Source organism: Xenopus laevis, chromosome 1S (assembly GCF_017654675.1).
Source record: "Xenopus laevis strain J_2021 chromosome 1S, Xenopus_laevis_v10.1, whole genome shotgun sequence".
NCBI classification, from domain to species: domain Eukaryota; kingdom Metazoa; phylum Chordata; class Amphibia; order Anura; family Pipidae; genus Xenopus; species Xenopus laevis.
The window spans coordinates 101,874,543-101,892,950 of record NC_054372.1 but is presented as its reverse complement, the minus strand read 5'-3'; the positions used below and the strand labels follow the sequence as shown (position 1 = coordinate 101,892,950).

At 39.8% G+C, this 18,408-nt stretch overlaps 1 long non-coding RNA gene across 1 annotated transcript; it reads left to right on the top strand.

The window, feature by feature from the left end:
- The first annotated feature begins 577 nt into the window (after positions 1–577).
- On the top strand, positions 578–11,997 carry LOC108703685. Its single transcript, XR_005964992.1, has 2 exons — positions 578–660; positions 11,728–11,997. It is a non-coding gene; the product is annotated as an uncharacterized LOC108703685 (long non-coding RNA).
- Positions 11,998–18,408: the final 6,411 nt, after the last annotated feature.

Here is an 18,408-nt window from a genome sequence, read left to right as displayed (position 1 = left end):
CTAGAACAGTGTGTTGTGTTTCAGGTTTCTGTTCTGTGCTTCTTAAGATCAATTAGTGTAGGCAAAGTAGATTTTATTGGTTCAGTTCAAGACTTTACTGTAAAGGCCATAGATTCCCTGTTTTGTACGATATTTGGTGCGTCTGGTGGAAGATGAGCTGACAGATATCGGCAGAAGACTTGGATATTGGTCAGCTCATTGATCAGGCTGGTCGTAAAATTTTGATCTGGCACCTTTGAAGTCACCCAAACATCGGCCATTGTTAGTGCTGAATTCTATTGTTTCTATCTGTATATCTGACGATACAGCTCTAAACTTCTGTATTGAAAATGAACAATTTTTGTCACAGGAAAGATTGTAACTGTTACATCTATGGCCACCTTTAGAGGGGTAGGACCCTCACCATCATTATCTTTTAACTTCTGGTTGTATGTTGGTGGATGGATACATTATGGTCATTGGTTTTATACTGGGATGAATTGGGGGGGGATAAGTATCTTTCAACTTAACATTAATTATTTGTTTTAATTAATTTCCAGATCTAAAGCAAATGCCCTAAATTCATCCCAAAAAATGATTGAGATGTTTGTCAGAACCAAGCACAAGATTGACAAGAGACATGAACTTGCCCTTGTGGTTGCCAACAATGAGGCAGTGTGGGTAAGTAAAGGGAAGAGCAGTGCAGGTGGCGATAAGTAACAGACCTTCTAGAGTTGATGGACTGACCATCTGTGACTGGCTACAATAGCAAAGAGCAGATATTATCTAAATATTCTCTAAATAGATCATTTACTCATAGGGGCTTCTAGCTATGTTTGAAAAGATACTTATACCCGTACATTTTAATTTTCTACTGCAATATTGATGGAAAGACAGTAATAATTAGTAATAATTCCACTGGGGATCGTCGTCAATGGAATCCCCAGTGGATTGTAACGTGTAGATGTGAGCATGGTGCAATAAAGACTTTTTCTTATTTTGGCCATGAGTGCTCTCTATGGTGCATGTATTCATATTTTGGTTACCAACCAGCTTATGCCTTCTGTTTGGTGAGTGCTAATATTCAGCTATATATATATATATTGTATATACATGTAGTTTGATAGATTTTTTTATGGTGGCTTGAGATCTGCCTAGACAAACTATGCAAACATTGGTAGTCCATTTGACCATATTTGTTTACAGTCATATGGAAAAGTTTGGGAACCCCTCTTAATTCTTTGGAGTTTTGTTTATCATTGGCTGAGCTTTCAAAGTAGCAACTTCCTTTCAATATATAACATGCCTTATGGAAACAGTAGTATTTCAGCAGTGACATAAAGTTTATTGGATTAACAGAAAATATGCAAAATGCATCATAACAAAATTAGACAGGTGCATAAATTTGGGCACCCCAACAGAGGTATTACATCAATATTTAGTTGAGTCTCCTTTCGCACATGTAACAGTCTCTAGACGCCTCCTATAGCCTTTGATGAGTGTCTGGATTCTGGATGGCAGTATTGTTGACCATTCGTCCATACAAAATCTCTCCCGTTCAGTTAAATTTGATGGCTGCCGAGCATGGACAGCCTGCTTCAAATCATCCCATAGATTTTCGATGATAAATGCCTTTGTAGGTTTCGAAGTGTTTTTAGGGTCATTGTCTTGTTGGAATATCCAACCCCTGCGTAGCTTCAACTGTGACTGATGCTTGAACATTATCCTGAAGAATTTGTTGATTTGGGTTGAATTCATCTGACCCTCGACTTTAACAAGAGCCCCAGTCCCTGAACTAGCCCCACAGCCCCACAGCATGTTGGAACCTCCACCAAATTTGACAGTAGGTAGCAGGTGTTTTCCTTGGAATGCAGTGTTCTTCTTCCACCATGCAAAGCACTTTTTGTTATGACCAAATAACTCCATTTTTGTCTCATCAGTCCAAAGCACTTTGTTCCAAAATGACTGTGGCTTGTCTAAATGAGCTTTTGTGTGCAGAAAGGGCTTCTCTCATATCACCCTGCCATACAGATGTTCTATGTGCAAATTGCGCTGAATTGTAGAACAATGTACAGATACACCATCTGCAGCAAGATGTTCTTGCAGGTCTTTGGAGGTGATCTTTGGGTCGTCTGTAACACAATCCTCCGCATATGCTGCTCCTGTATTTTTCTTGGCCTGCCAGACCTGGGTTTTACAGCAACTGAGCCTGTGGCCTTCCATTTCCTGATTACATTAAACCTCTTTATGTAACTTTTTGTAGCCTTTCCCTAAACTATGATACAGAACAATCTTTGTTTTCAGAGTTGCTTTGAGGATCCCATGCTGTCAACTTGCAATTGGCCACCTTAAATACCTTTTCTCATGATTGGACACACCTGCCTATGAAGTTCAAGGCTTAACGAGCTAATCCAACCAATTTGGTGTTGCCAGTAATCAGTATTGAGCAGTTACATGCATTCAAATTAGCAAAATTAAAAGGGTGCCCACATTTTTGCACAGCCAGTTTTTCAAATTGAATTTAATCTCATACAACTGAATACTACTTCACTAAAAATCTTTGTTCAGAAAACACCCCAGTACTCAGATGTTCCTGGGAAATGAAAGACATACATAACTTTTTCATATGACTGTATACAGTAGTTTTAATTAGAAACATGTTGCAGCTATTATCCTTACAAAGTAATCTGTGTGCCATCCATATTGTCTAGATTTGATCTTTCTTTGAGCTGTCTGGATTTACTTCAGACCCTCGAGAAGTTTGCAGCTGCCTGTATGACATGGAGACTAATGTCTGTGAATCCTTCAGTATCCTTATGGCTGAGAAAATTATTCATCCAATCTTTAACAGAATCTGCATGCAGTTCTCTCCTGTACTTGTTCTGTCATTTAACTGGTAACATCACATTTAGAAATACTCTTCTAATCTAACAAAATAGTTGTTAACCACAGAGCCCATAGCTATCTTTTGTGACTTTTCAGACTTTTAACCAGCTGATATTTGTATACACACAGACCAAAACATTACAAATATGATTGTTGTTTTTCATAACATTGTTGGTTGACAGGCTACTGTATATCTATCATACCAGACAGGACAGAATCCTCATTTGTACTGAACAACAAAATCTGTCTGATATTGGAAAGTTTTTAAGCACAGAGATTACACGACCACATAAAGTTGTTCATGTATTTCCAGAATCCAGTGAACAAGGTTCACATATTAGGTCTTAATTTGGGATGAAACCTTTTCCCAATTTCATAAGACTCAGATACTAAACCCAGGTACAGAGCTGTCTGTATCTTGGTATGAACTGTTTTTGTAGTGTTTCTTATGCAGTTTGGACAAGGATGATAATAGAGAATAGTATAAAAGCCCCATCATTCCCAGAACAGTTTACAGGGGGCAATGCACAGCGTAGACAGGTGATATTTTATGTCACTTTTTTGTGCAATTGCTGTCCATGTTTTATCATTTTGATATTTCCTGTATTCAAAACATACTAGCAAATAAAATAAGTGTTGACGGGCATTCTGGCAAATACTTGGAAACTACAATATTAATTCCTCTTCTATTTGTGTTTGTATTTATGATTAAAGACAGCACAGCATTCTCATAGTCTTTAAGGTGAATTCATGAAACTTTGGAGGCTAATGGCACAATATGTGAAGAGAATTTACTAACAGCATAAAATCCATTATTGATGAAAATCAAGAATATTCTTCTGTGAGCACATCCAGTTGAATTCTGCCATCTTCTTGTAACTATATCTGTTTCCCAGCGTTGTTGTTTATTCCATAAAAACACGGAGACTCTGTAAGATAATTTATAGTTTTCAGATTTAGAAGGACTTTGCAACCTCATGTAAGTAACTAAAACAGTACTTACATTCAATTCTGGCCACAGTGGGGCTTTGGGGAGGTTTGATCATTAATCATAGCAGGGCACAGGCATGATGATAGTGCAGTGTTGGGTTAAACACGTACCTTTTCTGCATTATGCTCGATGTAAATGCTGAGAGCTTTTCAAATCTGCAGGAGTGTTAATGCAATATTCATTTAAAAAAATTAAAAAAATGTTTTCCACTTAAAATAATAATAGAGCCTTCACTCCACCTGGGGAACTATGCGACCACTTATGAGGCCATGTTAAATGACGACCATGGGTGTGGCTAATGGAATGCTCAAAAGTGAAAAAAAGTCTCCAGACATGACCACCTGTATTAGGGGAGGATTGGGGCATTTTTGTTTAAAAAATCCTATTCCCTGCTACCAGAGTCTTGGCTCTATTAGCCCATGTCTCCGGTGGGTGAAATTTTTTTTCCCATAATGGTTGCCCTTTTAAGGAAAAAATATACCTCCTTTTTGACATGTTTATTCAGTTGAGCCTATGAGGTGTAGAAACACAGATTGAAAGTAAACCAACCCCTACCTGACCCTGTTCCATTGTGAAGTGATGCATTCTGGGACTTGTATTCCTTCTGCTTTCCAGAGAATCTGTTCACTACCCACTATGAATAGTAGAGGGACTTAATGACTATGAAGATTTTCATTCATCCAGGTCATGGTATATCTTAGTATAGGTCAATCTAAAAACAACTGGACTTGCTGAGTAATCAATGAAGACATTTCACTACTCATCCGAGCATCCGACCTCGATGAATGAAAATCTTCATAGTCATATTGCCATTAATTTTGGAGAGAATACTCTAAAACTGGTTCGGGAATATGAAAGAACAGCAAAAAAAGTGGCTGACTATCAAAACCATCTACGCTTTAATCTCAGATGCCGTCATCAGGGACTCAACACTTGTAGCCTACGCCTGGGTTCCACCGTAGAAAGTCACAGAGCCAACCAGATTTTACAAAAAGCCCAAAAACATCTACTAAATGAACAGACAGATCAACTTTACCATTGATGCCCTTAAGCAGAAAGTTGAACACCTGAAACTGAGTCTGGCAAAAGAACTGCCTGATGGAACCCTGGAAAGGGTGGTTGTGTTTGTTGAATGTGCATAGATTGCCCAACACATTAAGAATAAGGAGCGACAAATAAGCAAATTCACCACGTTGGAAAAGGACTGAAGAACTAACCTGGAGGCAGAAAGATGAGACACCAAAGAACACCAAAGAACACCAAAGACACGTGGGTTAGGAACCTATCAGATAGGGTACTAACTCAGCCGGAAAAGGACGTGCTAGCCAAGGGGTTAAACTATACAGTGACACCACAACACATCCCAATAGTTGAACTCATCACAGCCACAGAATCTGCTATCAAAAATAATCACTTGAACAAGGAAGAAGCAGAACAACTCCGGCTAAAAGTGTCAGCTGCTTTGGCAAGTGCCAGAACACCTCCCTCTAACTTTAGTACACAAGAGAGGAGAGCACTCGGTTCTCTGAGTAAGGACCCGAACATCACTATCCTGCCAGCAGATAAAGGGAGATGCACAGTTGTGCTCAACACAATTGACTATGACTGCAAGATAACCACTCTACTCAGTGATAGCAATACATATGAACCCTTAAGGAAAGACCCAACCAGCGGTTACAAGAAAAAGGTGATAGGTTGCCTACAACAACTTGAAAAGGAGAAAGCCATTGTCAATTTCCCAGCTGCCCCAAGTCATGTGACTTGTGCTCTGATAAACTTCAATCACTCTTTACTGCTGTACTGCAAGTTGGAGTGATATCATCCCCTCCCTTTCCCCCCCCAGCAGCCAAACAAAAGAGCAATGGGAAGGTAACCAGATAGCTCCCTAACACAAGATAACAGCTGCCTGGTAGATCTAAGAACAACACTCAATAGTGAAACCCATAGCAAAAACCCATGTCCCACTGAGACACATTGAGTTACATTGAGAAGGAAAAACAGCAGCCTGCCAGAAAGCATTTCTCTCCTAAAGTGTAGGCACAAGTCACATGACCAGGGGCAGCTGGGAAATTGACAAAATGTCTAGCCCCATGTCAGATTTCAAAATTGAATATAAATGCGTTTTGAAAAAAAACATGTTTTCCAATGACAGGATCCCTTTAATAAAAGAATGTTCTGTTTTTCTGCTCTTGGAATGCTCCTCTCTTTTCTAATACTGGATTCCAGTTGGGGCAAAGTCAGAAAGAGGGAAGTAGCACTTGCACATTGAGTCGTTGCTTCTTCTGCAAATTTCAGGGACTGTTTCATTAGCAATAAGGGCTAATTCAGATATATCAGGCTCGCAATTACCAGCTCTTGTGGACTACAAGCATGTTAAAGGTTTTGTGGAACGCTGGGAATCCCCAACAGCTGCAGCCAACCAGACGAGTCTCTACCAATCCTTCAAAAAACTCCTAAAAATTGAGGCTCCTTAGAATAATGTTCATATAAGCCTGGATCACATTTTTTTTTGTTTTGGCTGCCTGTATGACCACCATCTATATTTTCTTTGCCAGAAATGCTGCAGTGCCCCTATTTCTTCTTTGATGTGATTTATATCCACATTGGGGCTGAGGAAGAGGAGCTACAGTGGAAGGTAACATGAGACTGAGGGGCAAATTTACTAATGGTCAAATATCGATATTCGACTGTCGAAGTTAAATCCTTCGACTTCGAATATCAAAGTCGAAGGATTTATCACTATTCGTTCGATCGAACGATTAAATCCTTCGAATCGTTCGATTAAAAGGATTTTAATCCATCGATGGAACGATTTTTGTTCAACTAAAAAAAGATTGCTAAGCCTATGGGGACCTTCCCCATAGGCTAACATTGACTTCGGTAGCTTTTAGGTGGCGAACTAGGGTTTCGAAGTTTTTTCTTAAAGAGACAGTACTTCGACTATCAAATGGTCGAATAGTCAAACAATTTTTACTTCGAATCGTTCGATTCGAAGTCGAAGTAGCCCATTCGATGGTCGAAGTAGCCAAAAAAACATTCGAAATTCTACGTTTTTTTTCTTCTATTCCTTCACTCGAACTAAGTAAATGGGCCCCTGAATGTTTTTAAATCCATCTCTCAATAAAGTCTGGAATCCTAACAAATATTTCAGATAAAATCATGCTCTGGAACCCTCACAGCAACACAGAGCTACTACTGAATTTTCTATGCCACAATCACGCCATAGTAAATGCAGCAAAGGGGAGGACTATGAATATTCTTCATGAATAAACAACCCTATTTGGTATTTCTCATTCTCTTTTAGCCTAGTAACATTTAGAGCCTTTAAGACTTTCCTGTCCTCATTACTCTGGTTATAAGGCTGTAAAAATAAAATACAAAGGAAGGAATAGTTGATGCAGAGGTTTCCCAGGAAAAGAAAAAGTAGGTTTTAATCTGTTATTCATATAGTGCTGACACATTTATGCACCACTTTACAAAAATTCTATATCATTCAAATGAGTCTCTTGCCCATCAGACATTAAAATTTAGGGTCCCAATCACATACACACACTAGGCCAATTTTATCAGGAGTCAGTAACCTGCCTGTATGTTTTTGGAGTGTGGGTGGAAACTGGAGTACCTGGACACAGACACAGGGAAAGCATGCAAACCAATATACATTTATTATAATAGATAAATCTATTTTCCTGACAACATGAATACAAAGCACTAATGGGTAAATTACCCAAGAAATGCTATTGAGAGGACTGGAAAAGAAACAGATATAAAAATGATGCTATATTTTTTTCCAAAGTGGTTGCTGAATTAATAACTGATTGCCCAACAGGGCTTGAGAAGAGGACACAATATCTGGTTTACCAATCTATAGCGTTTTATAAACCTACAGTTTTCGCGGAAGGGGACTCCTGCTGCTGCTTTACAAATATGTTGTGTAGGTTATCATGCATCTCTGTCCATAATGGCTATAATATGTCACATGCATAGTTACATAGTCCATCAAGTTTAACTCCTCCAAATAAAACCCAGCATCCATACATACACACAATGACATTGATAGCCTTACATAAATTATATAGACCCGTATCTATACTAACTATAGAATTTAGTATCACAATATCTGATGATATCATGTCTGTCCAAGAAATCATCCAAGCCATTCTTAAAGGCATTAACTGAATCAGCCATCACAACATCACCCGGCAGTGCATTCCACAACCTCACTGTCCTGACTGTGAAGAACCACCTACGTTGCTTCAAATGAAAGTTCCTTTCTTCTAGTCTAAAGGGGTGGCCTCTGGTACGGTGATCCACTTTATGGGTAAAAATCTCCCCTGCTATTTGTCTATAATGTCCTCTAATGTGCTTGTAAAGTGTAATCTTGTCCCTCGCAAGCGCCTTTTTTCCAGAGAAAACGTCCCCTCGCAAGCGCCTTTTTTCCAGAGAAAACCTTGACAGTCTACCCTCATAATTGAAGTCTTCCATCCCTCTAACCAATTTAGTTGCACGTCTCTGCACTCTCTCCAGCTCATTTATATCCCCCTTAAGGACTGGAGTCCAAAACTGCACTGCATACTCCAGATGAGGCCTTACCAGGGACCTATAAAGAGGCATAATTATGTTTTCATCCCTTGAGTTAATGCCCTTTTTTATGCAAGACAGAACTTTATTTGCTTTAGTAGCAACAGAATGACACTGCCCAGAATTAGACAATTATCGAAAAAAAAAACCCAAGATCCTTCTCAGTTAAGGAAACTCCCAACACACTGCCATTTTTTTTAAAGTCTTTATTTTATTTTGATACAGGGAAGGGGAGATATACAACCAACACAAACTTGGTTCACAATTGAAATTGAGTAAAGAAATGTGATGTCTCCGGAGGCCCTCACAGGAGGAATAGCCAAAGAGGTCCATAAATACATTGTATTATACAGCACCGTACACTCCTACAATGCTTTATGCGACATCCTGTCCTGTTGTCTCACTAAATTGTTACATACGCTGAAAAAATAGGATGGCACACACAAGTAGCAAATGTGCTAAAACCTTAGTGCTTTTATTTCGATCTCCAACACAACGTTTCGGAGGTACAACCTCCTTTATCAAGTGTTCTCCTTTATAAAGGAGGTTGTACCTCCGAAACGTTGTGTTGGAGATCGAAATAAAAGCAGTAAGGTTTTAGCACATTTGCTACTTGTGTGTGCCATCCTATTTTTTCAGCGTATGTAACAAGGGAACCAAGTAAAGCAGCAAGGTTTCTGGATAGAGCACCACCATAATATAGCCATAGCCCTTTGAACTATTGGAAATTATTGTCTCACCAAATTGAGCCATTGTTATATGTATCATGAATCAGGAAGCTCTATCAGGTTAATGTCCAGCCACGGGCTCCATATTCTTTCAAATTTATCCGGACACCCCCATGCGAAATAAGTGAGTTTATTGGAGGGGAGGTGTCACGATCGACACACTAAATCCAGAACCAATGCTAGGCTCCCTGGTCTCGGCTCTTGCTTCCGCCTTTAACAGCCACCTTTCACCTCGGGAGGAGCCCTCGACTAATTAAATGCCGCCAGGTCTTATAAAGAGAGGAGCCAAGCTAAGGGTTCTGGACAAGCAGAGGGGCACGATTGTAAGCAAAAAGTCTTTGGGCAGAAGGTCACAGTTCAAGGAGTAAACAGAAAGTGTAGTCAAATCAGGCCGGGTCGGTGCGGGCAGAATTCAAACGGAGTCAGACAGGCAGGGGTCAAAGCCGGAAGATCAATCAAGAATGGTCGAGACAGGCATGGGTCGGAATACAGATATCAGAATAGTCGGTTACCAGGCTGAAGTCGGGGAAGGCAAGGGTCAAAACAGGAATCAGATGAACAGATTTGAACAGGATTAGCACAAGGAACTCGCAGAATAGAAGCTATAACAGGCAATCAAATAAACACTAAGTCCCCTTTAAATAGTTTTAAATTTCGCGCCATTGCACGCTGACGTCACTATGCCAGAGCCAATGCGCCTATAAACCCGGGAGATGCGCCGCGCACGCCTTAGGAAACCGGCACTTCAGCTATAGAGGAGTAGCGTGGTGGGCCTCCCCGCCGGCCCACTGCTAGACCACCAGGGTGAGTTGTTACAGGAGAGTTTTATTGATTAAATTATCACATTGGGTAACAATGGGACTGTTTGTATCCTTCCAGCTCATTATCATTTTTTTTTGCATAATACAGTGTGACACCAACACACTGCCATTTAGTGTATAACTTGCATTTATATTATTTTTGCCAAAGTGCATAACCTTGCATTTATCAACATTGAACCTCATTTTCCAGTTTGCTGCCCAGTTTTCCAGTTTAGACAAATCACTCTGCAAAGTGGCAGCATCCTGCATTGAACCTATAGTTCTGCACAATTTAGTATCATCTGCAAAAATAGAAACAGTACTTTCAATGCCCACCTCCAGGTCATAAATAAACAAGCTGAAGGAGCCTTTACTCCCTCAGTCGTGTTCTTTATAAGTTCTCATGGATCAAACAGTCCAGGAATTTAAAGTAGATTGAGACCCAGTTTACACTTTTTCTTCTTTCTTCTGCAATGATAAACAGCATGGATTTCCTAAATCCGTCAGTTTTTATATGTAGGTTTCCAAACATCTTTTGATTTCCAGGACAATCTTCCCTCCTTGAAACCACAACTGGTTAATTATCATGCAATTTAGCAAATACCTTTGGCAGAAAAATTAGTGAAGGCCTAAGAACCACATTCTGTTTATGGAAATTAGAGGCATTTGTAAACAGGGCCTGGAATTCAGTGGTTGGTCTGGTTGAAGTAATTTTAACTAGAAAATTGTTTATTATAGTTAAAAGCCAAGAGGAATGTTTTCCATTGGTTCATATATAGCGGACTGTGGTGTCTCTGGGATGACCAGGAGTAAAAACAACCCCAGACTTTATTATATTTGGCAGGTGTATTTTCTCTTCTGGCATTACTTATTACAGAATCAGGCTTTTCATACTCCTTTAGGTTCCTCATCTCCACCTTCAGGCCATGAAATTTTGTTGAAGTTTGCAATTTGTCTTTAAATCCCTCTTAGGACACCTCTGGTTCTATTATTCACTCTTTCCCTGCGTAGGAGATGTCTGCAAGGAAAACCAATGCGTTCTGGGCCCTTTCCATGATAGCAGCCCCTTTGTTCCAAATCCCCCCCCCCTCCTGATTTTGGTCATGGCCAACTGATTTTTAATGCAAAAGACCTCAGCCCAGCTCCCCTTATGAAAATGATATGGGGATGAGCTCCTCCATCCTTCACCTGAGGCCTTTATAAAACCATGGATTCCTCAAAGAAAAATCCCATTCATGTTTTGCGGCTCGTACCAAGTTCAGTATCTTTTACAATATATACTCATCTGGGACCAGCTCTACTTGATTGGTTCCCACTGTTTTAAAAAGGACAGCTATAAGTTCTATCATTCTATATTTGACCCATCTAAAAGGGCCCATCACAGAAAAAGTGTCTTTCTGGGCTTCTCAAACAGAGCATCAAAAATCTTATTCTTGGTTGGGAGTCAATTAGGTTTTCCAAAAACATCTAGGATTCTGCTGAGATGGGCTTGACTTTTGACTCAGCGCTGAGATCCACAGGATGATTAAGGTCTGAAATATCATTTATGTATAAGCTATGGAATATCTGAGGAAGGAGGGGGTGTGTCCCAGACATCTAACAGTTAAATAATATAATAGTTCAAGAGAAATGTATAGGGGATTATTTTAATTGTAATTCGTCAGCAACCTTCGCATATACAGTCTTTCGTTTACACCACAATACATTGCATTTTATAGCTGGCAAAGCACTGATATCCATTACATCATTTGTTCTTTCGCAGGATATTTTTGGTTTCTTCAGCAGTCTGGATTCCAAAGGGACCAGCTATAAATATGAAGTCTCAATAACAGGTCCATCTCTGGAACTCCATAACTGTATGGTCCGGCTTCTTGCTCACCCACTCCAGAGACCAGAGCCTGAGAGCGAAGTTTGAAGGAAGCGATATCCATTAATAAATAAAATATAGCTCAATATTTCATCCCTCAAACTCATGCCGTGTATATAGTAGTGTGCTTATGATTTTGTTAAATAAACGAAAAGATGAAAATGATTTACATAGTATTCCATTGTCCCCCACAATTCTTCTTTCCCCCGGGGAGGAGAGGATACTTGGGGGTATAGTTTATATGCAGTTAGAAGGATGCAGGATCTGTGTAGCCCTCAAACTGCTTTGCTGGCCCAGTTGGAAAATACAGTAGTGCTGCAGCTACACTCTCTATTCACCTTACAATGCTCAAAAATGTACAGTAAATGTGCCATAAGATGTTATTTTAAGTGCACTAGTAGCTTTGAGTATACTGGCAGCACAGTGAGTGCAGTCAGGGGGCCAGCTGCAAACATGCTGCAAACATGCTGTAAACAAATATGACCCTTTCTGTACTTATGAATGTATTCTACATCACCAATGTAATCCACCCTTATGGTTTATCACAATCAACCACAGAGTTTTAAATAGTGTCATGGTAAATGTATTTACAAATTGAAGGTGGTCTTTCCAATGTCCTTCCACACATGATATACAGCAGGGCTGTCCAACTGCCACACATGAAAGTCTGCCTGCTGTGTCTGCTTACCATGTGTACGATTTAAAATGTATCGCTACAGAGATTAACTGACCCCCTGCATTGTATACACCTCAAAGTCAGACTATAAACTTCTGCATTGTTCACACATGTAACACCTTTATTGTTTACAACTGCTGGAAGGGCACCAGCATTGGGTCACTGTATGTAGCACATTATGAACTGTTCATCTTAGAGTGCTGCTTTGTTTCCCTGTTTCCTGCTGTATTCTGCCTGCCCTATGCTCCCTGTGTGTGCCATACTCTGCCTACTCAATGCTACATGTGTGCCATACTCTGCCGGCTCAATGCTACATGTGTGCCATATTCTGCCTGCTCTATGCTACATTTGTGTCATACTCTGCCTGCCCTATGCTCCCTGTGTGTGCCATACTCTGCCTGCCCTATGCTCCTCGTATGTGTCATACTCTGCCTGCCCTATGCTCCTTGTATGTGTCATAATGTGCCTGCCCTATGCTTCCTGTGTGTGTCATACTCTGCTTGTGCTATGCTCCCTGTGTGTGCCATACTCTGCCTTCCCTATGTTCCCTGTGTGTGCCATACTCTACCTGCCCTATGCTCCATGTATGCCATACTCTGCTTGCACTATACTCTGTGTGTGTCAAACTCTGCCTGCCCTATGCTGACTATGTTATTCTCTGCCTGCTCAATGCAACATGTGTGTGCCTTATTCTGCCGGCTCTATGGTAGATGTATGTGCCATACTCTGCACGCTCAATGCTACGTGTGCCATATTCTGCATGCCCTATGCTTCTTGTATGTGTCATACTGTGCCTGTCCTATGCTCCCAGTGTGTGTCATACTATTCCTGACTTATGCTCCTTGTATGTGTCATATTCTACCTGGCCTTTCTCTGTAGTCTGTGGGATGTTAGCCTGGTAGAGGTTTGTTCTGGGGGTTTGTAAACATTTGGAGATTGCGGTTAGGGGCCCCTTAGGTGTTTAATCATGTGCTGGGGGGGTGCTGTGTTATCCACAGGGGAGGAGGCGGCATATGGATTTAAGGGTATGTTTATTGTATATTTATGTGTATGACTTTAAATCTTTACATGAGTGATATCCCTGCAGTTAGACAGCAATGATATACAGTGTCAGCAGCAGCTAGTATGATCTGGGCCTGAAAACTTTCATTCACAGGGTTGGCCTACCAATTTATATAGTGAAGAAAGTACCCCTATGGTAAACTATTATATATATTAAAAGTCACAGAGGAGTTCCATGACCATATTAATACAGGTCATGGAACGCCAAGTTTACTTCTAATAGCCTTGTATTTTCCAACAAGGGGTAATTTATTTATTATAATACACAAGTTTTAGTGAGTAATGTGACAAAAATGACATCACTAAGCTCCCTTTATAACTGATGACATCACTAAGATCCGTTTAGAAGGATATCATTTACAGGCTTTTGTGTATTATAAATACATACAGTATATCATTTACAATGTAAGTTTTATTTTTTATGCCTACAGTGTGTCAAACAGTAACATTATCCATGTACGCCACATTCTCGTTGGCTAATGACTCATCCCAACAGTTGTGTCTATGGCACATACAAACCGTTATTATTAGTAGAGCTTTCTGGTTCTGCCATGCTTTTGTCTAACACCAGCCAGCTTCTAAACTGGGGCCCAACCCATGATTGGATACTCATGCAACCATCTGGAGACGCTTGCTTCAACCTGTTCCTAAATGTAGCAGACAAATTAATTATGTATTGTTAAAACAATCGTTCCCGTTCCAGTGGCCTCATCGGCGTTGTTGTGTCATTGGTTAAAACATAAAACACTCTTTAAAGGAGAAGGAAAAGTTAATAATCATGCTGGCTGAAAACAAAGACATTCTGTTTAAGCACCTACTGTGCAGAGCGAATCCCATCTCTTTCTCTTCCGTAAGACGTAAACGTGCTGCCTGCATGATCCAAGTCACAAGTTGGGTGACTTGGTTAAAATCCTCTTCTGTTCCTCCCCCGCTGCCTCTGGCATTTTCTGTACTGCTGCGCATGCTTGTAATTCGACTCTCCCTTATCTTCTTGCTTGAAGCACTCCTGTCTTCATTTGCATGTACATCATACTGGCACAGTGAGCCCGCCCCCCAGCCAACAGGAACGGAATTTTTTTCGTTGCCATGACGACACTATTGTTTCATGTCAGCGACCAGGATTCTAGTGAGCAGGAGCTGCAGACAGGATCATACAGAGGAGAGGGGCTGCAGGCAGGCTTTTAATGATGATATATGGGTGGTTTTGAGCCCGTGTATAATGCTTTGTAACTATGCCACGTGACTGGGGTAGGGAATTTTCGGCACATGCGCATTACTGGCAGAAGGCAGACACACATCCTTTAGCAAGATGGCGTCGCTGTTCTAGTAATCGGCTTGTGAAATTGATACAATGATATTTTACTAAGATAACGTTTTTGAGGTAAAAAAACATAGCGATCTTGGTGTACAGTCTGAGGACTATTGAATGGGACTGTTTGTAAGATTTGCCTTTCCTTCTCCTTTAACAAGTGGTGTTTTTGTAATTGCACAAAGTTCATCAGAGTAGGCGTAACAGGCACATTCCCCCCCTCTGCAAGTTAAAGGACATGTAAAGGCAAAAAAATAAAATCCAATTTTTACTTTCTTTAATGAAAAAGAAACCTATCTCCAATATACTTTAATTAAAAAAATGTGTTTAGTTTTTTATAAGAAACCTGACTGTATGCAGTGAAATTCTCCCTTCATTTACTGCTGTGGATAGGAATTGTCAGACGGTCCCTAACTGCTGAGCAGGGAAACAATCATAATTATGAACAGCAGGGGGAGCCCCCGCCTTACTTTCCAGCCATGCAGAATTCAAGCAGCTTTGTTTGTTTCCCTGTAGAGCAGTCGGCGACTGTGTAGAAATTTGTATTGGATTTTATTTTTGCCTTTACATCTCCTACTGTTTCCAACTCCAGCTGCAGGGACAAATATCATGGAGCCAGATTTAAACAGATAAACTGGGATTCTATTTGGAGGATTATTTTGTTGCAGCCACTGGTTCTGGAGAGTTGAAGAAAGTTTGTATTAAACAATGCAAAAACTATAAAATCCAAAGTCTTGCCGTATCGGCTTCTGACAAATTTTATTTGACTTGTGCCGTTTTGATAATTTATGACGATCCCTAAGCAGCCCAGACCACACTGAGCATGTGCACAGTCTTGGTCTTGCAAAGATGTTTAACAAAGTTACAAGATGGTGACCCCCTGTGGCCAACTTTGAAAGCATAAATTATTTGTTTGATTAGGATTGTGGTGCAGTAAATTCATGTGTATATTTAGTATACAAAATACAGCATTTCTAGCCTTAGTCTATTTTAGACTTTACTTTAAGGAGCAATCTTTAGGCTCAAATACCTTTTTTAAAGTGTCACAACGTTCCCTTGTGTTTTTTTTGCACATGCACTGGGAAGTGTCATCAGATCGTTGAAGGTCATTATCATCTTGTGTCACAAAGTATCTATAGTTTCAGGTCTATTAATCCTGATTAAAGCTAGTTTCTGCTACACTGATCAGACAAGATCACACCCTGTACTTAACAAATTCTGCACTGTGGATCAGTTGGCTGTGACAATGATTAAGGGCAAATATTCCTGAAACAAATCAGAACTAGTCCTGAGAAACTTTCATTATTTAATGTTATTTGAATAAATACTCGTTTCATTAAAATGCCCATGGGTACAACTACATGAGCGAGCGCAGGAGTTTTGGTGCATCGCAACGGATCCGCCAGAATCGCGTTGAAGACACTCGTTTAGTTGTACCCAAAGTGCTGCTTGATTTCACTTTTCACTAGATGGCACGGCCAAGCAGATCTGGATTTATTAAACCCTGAGGATGGAAAAAGTCGGAATCCGAAAATCCGACATCTCAGAACTGCTGAGGTTGCATATAAGTCAATGGGAGAAGTCCCGAAGATATCTTGATTTGTGCTGGGTTTCATTCAATAATGGTTTTCGGCAACAATCGGAATAGTTTTCGGGTGGAAAATCCAAAAAATTCATATGATTCGTTTTTTTCACAATTTTTTCGGGTTTTTTCCCCACACAGGAAATTTTTGGGAAAATGTATTGATAAATAAGGGGAAAAAACCCGTGCAGATTTGGTCAGAGTAGTTTGCAGAAAATATTGAGATCAATTCTGACTTTGATAGTCTTAGATAAGACCCTTTAGTCTATAGTGTGTGCAGATATCAGACCATTATATTACAGGTACTGTACAGAGGGGAAAGATCTGAGATTTTGGATTGTACAACGGGTAAGGAGATCAGACCATATATTGTAAGTATCGGGCAGTGTAATGTATGTAGGGGGAATGTTGTTTCTACAACGCCACACAAAAGAAACCCTCTAGGCAGAATACTCTTGGATAAATTTATTTCATAATTTTTATATAAACAGTTAATTGTTGAATAATTTACACACAGCAAGTTTTCTTTTAATAGTCAAAGATAGTTTTTCTGTACATTACGGTTTTAGCTCTAATATGAAAACATTGAAAAAATAAACCGAGCTTTTTTTTTTTCTTCTTCTTCTTTCTTTTAGCTTTAAAAAAAATTTTTTTTCTTAGAATTTCTAGGATTTTTTTTTTTTTCATTTTTCATAAACCATGGCACATAGGATATATATATATATATATGTATATATATATAGATATTTATATATTTGATCCTTAATTCTTTTAATTTTAACACCTTCCCTGCCAGAGAGAGGGGCCAAGCCAAAAAAAGCTGACACCCTTTCTGGCAGTGTTAAAGGGTAAAACTGAGGTATATGATAAGGGGGGCTGGGGAAATGAAGGTGGTAAAATCATATTATTGACAAGAAGGAAACAAAAAAATAAAAGCAGCAAATGAACGTAATCTCTTAATTGCCAGATAAAGGTTCAACACAAAGTGACATTAGCATGGGACATTGTAGGCTGAATGAAAGAAGCAAATGGATGTGACGCTGAACAGTTCCAGTTCCCTTGCATTGGCTGGAGCGGTCTCTGATGGAGTGGTACCCTTTCCTAAGAAAATATTTCTAGTGAACACTATGGATGTAGTGATAGAAGAGCTGGCCCTGTTCATTGGAAAGGACAGATATATAGGGGCACATATTTGAGGCAGAAGTATTTTGAGGCCTTTCTAGAAAGTAGAAAAAATATTCAGAAATAACAAACAGCAATGCGTAGTAGCTCCTTTCACCATAACACATATGGACAGAAGCACTTTTACTTTTCATCAATGTGTTTTAATGAACAAATATGTATGGGTGTTTATTATTCTTGCACTAAACAGGGAAACTGAAAGCAAAGTCACGTTCTATTTCCTTGTCCATAGGAGCTAAATCAAAGCAAATGCAGTCAGCTGACATTCCTACCCTTCCCCCCGTTGGCAGCATGTTAGGCTGTAAGACAGGAAGTAGCTCATTATACAAAGGTCTTCTCAGCGGAGGGCTGATTTGTATTGCTTGTGCTCAGAAGAACAGGAAGGAGAAGGTTACTTTACTTTCAATTTCCGATTCTGCCCTGCATGTGCATGAAATAAAAAAACATAAACCAAAAGTATGGTCAGCGCAAGCCCTATGCATTAAACTCATGCTGCAAAAAGAAGTGCACTGCCCTTTTATCATGAGAGCTAAGAGTGCCCAAAGTGCTGCTGTTGCATTACAACTGCCAGCTAGTAGGAAATAAATTCAAAATAGTTTGAACCTTGGATAGTTCTCGTGTTAATGGTTCCACTTTCTAAATGAGACAGGAGAAATACACCCTTAAAACTTCATACAATAAGGATTTTCTGATGAGCGTGAGATTTGATTAAAAAATTGCTGTACCCCAGATTCCAAAACCCCCCACCTTGCAAATGCGTCTCGC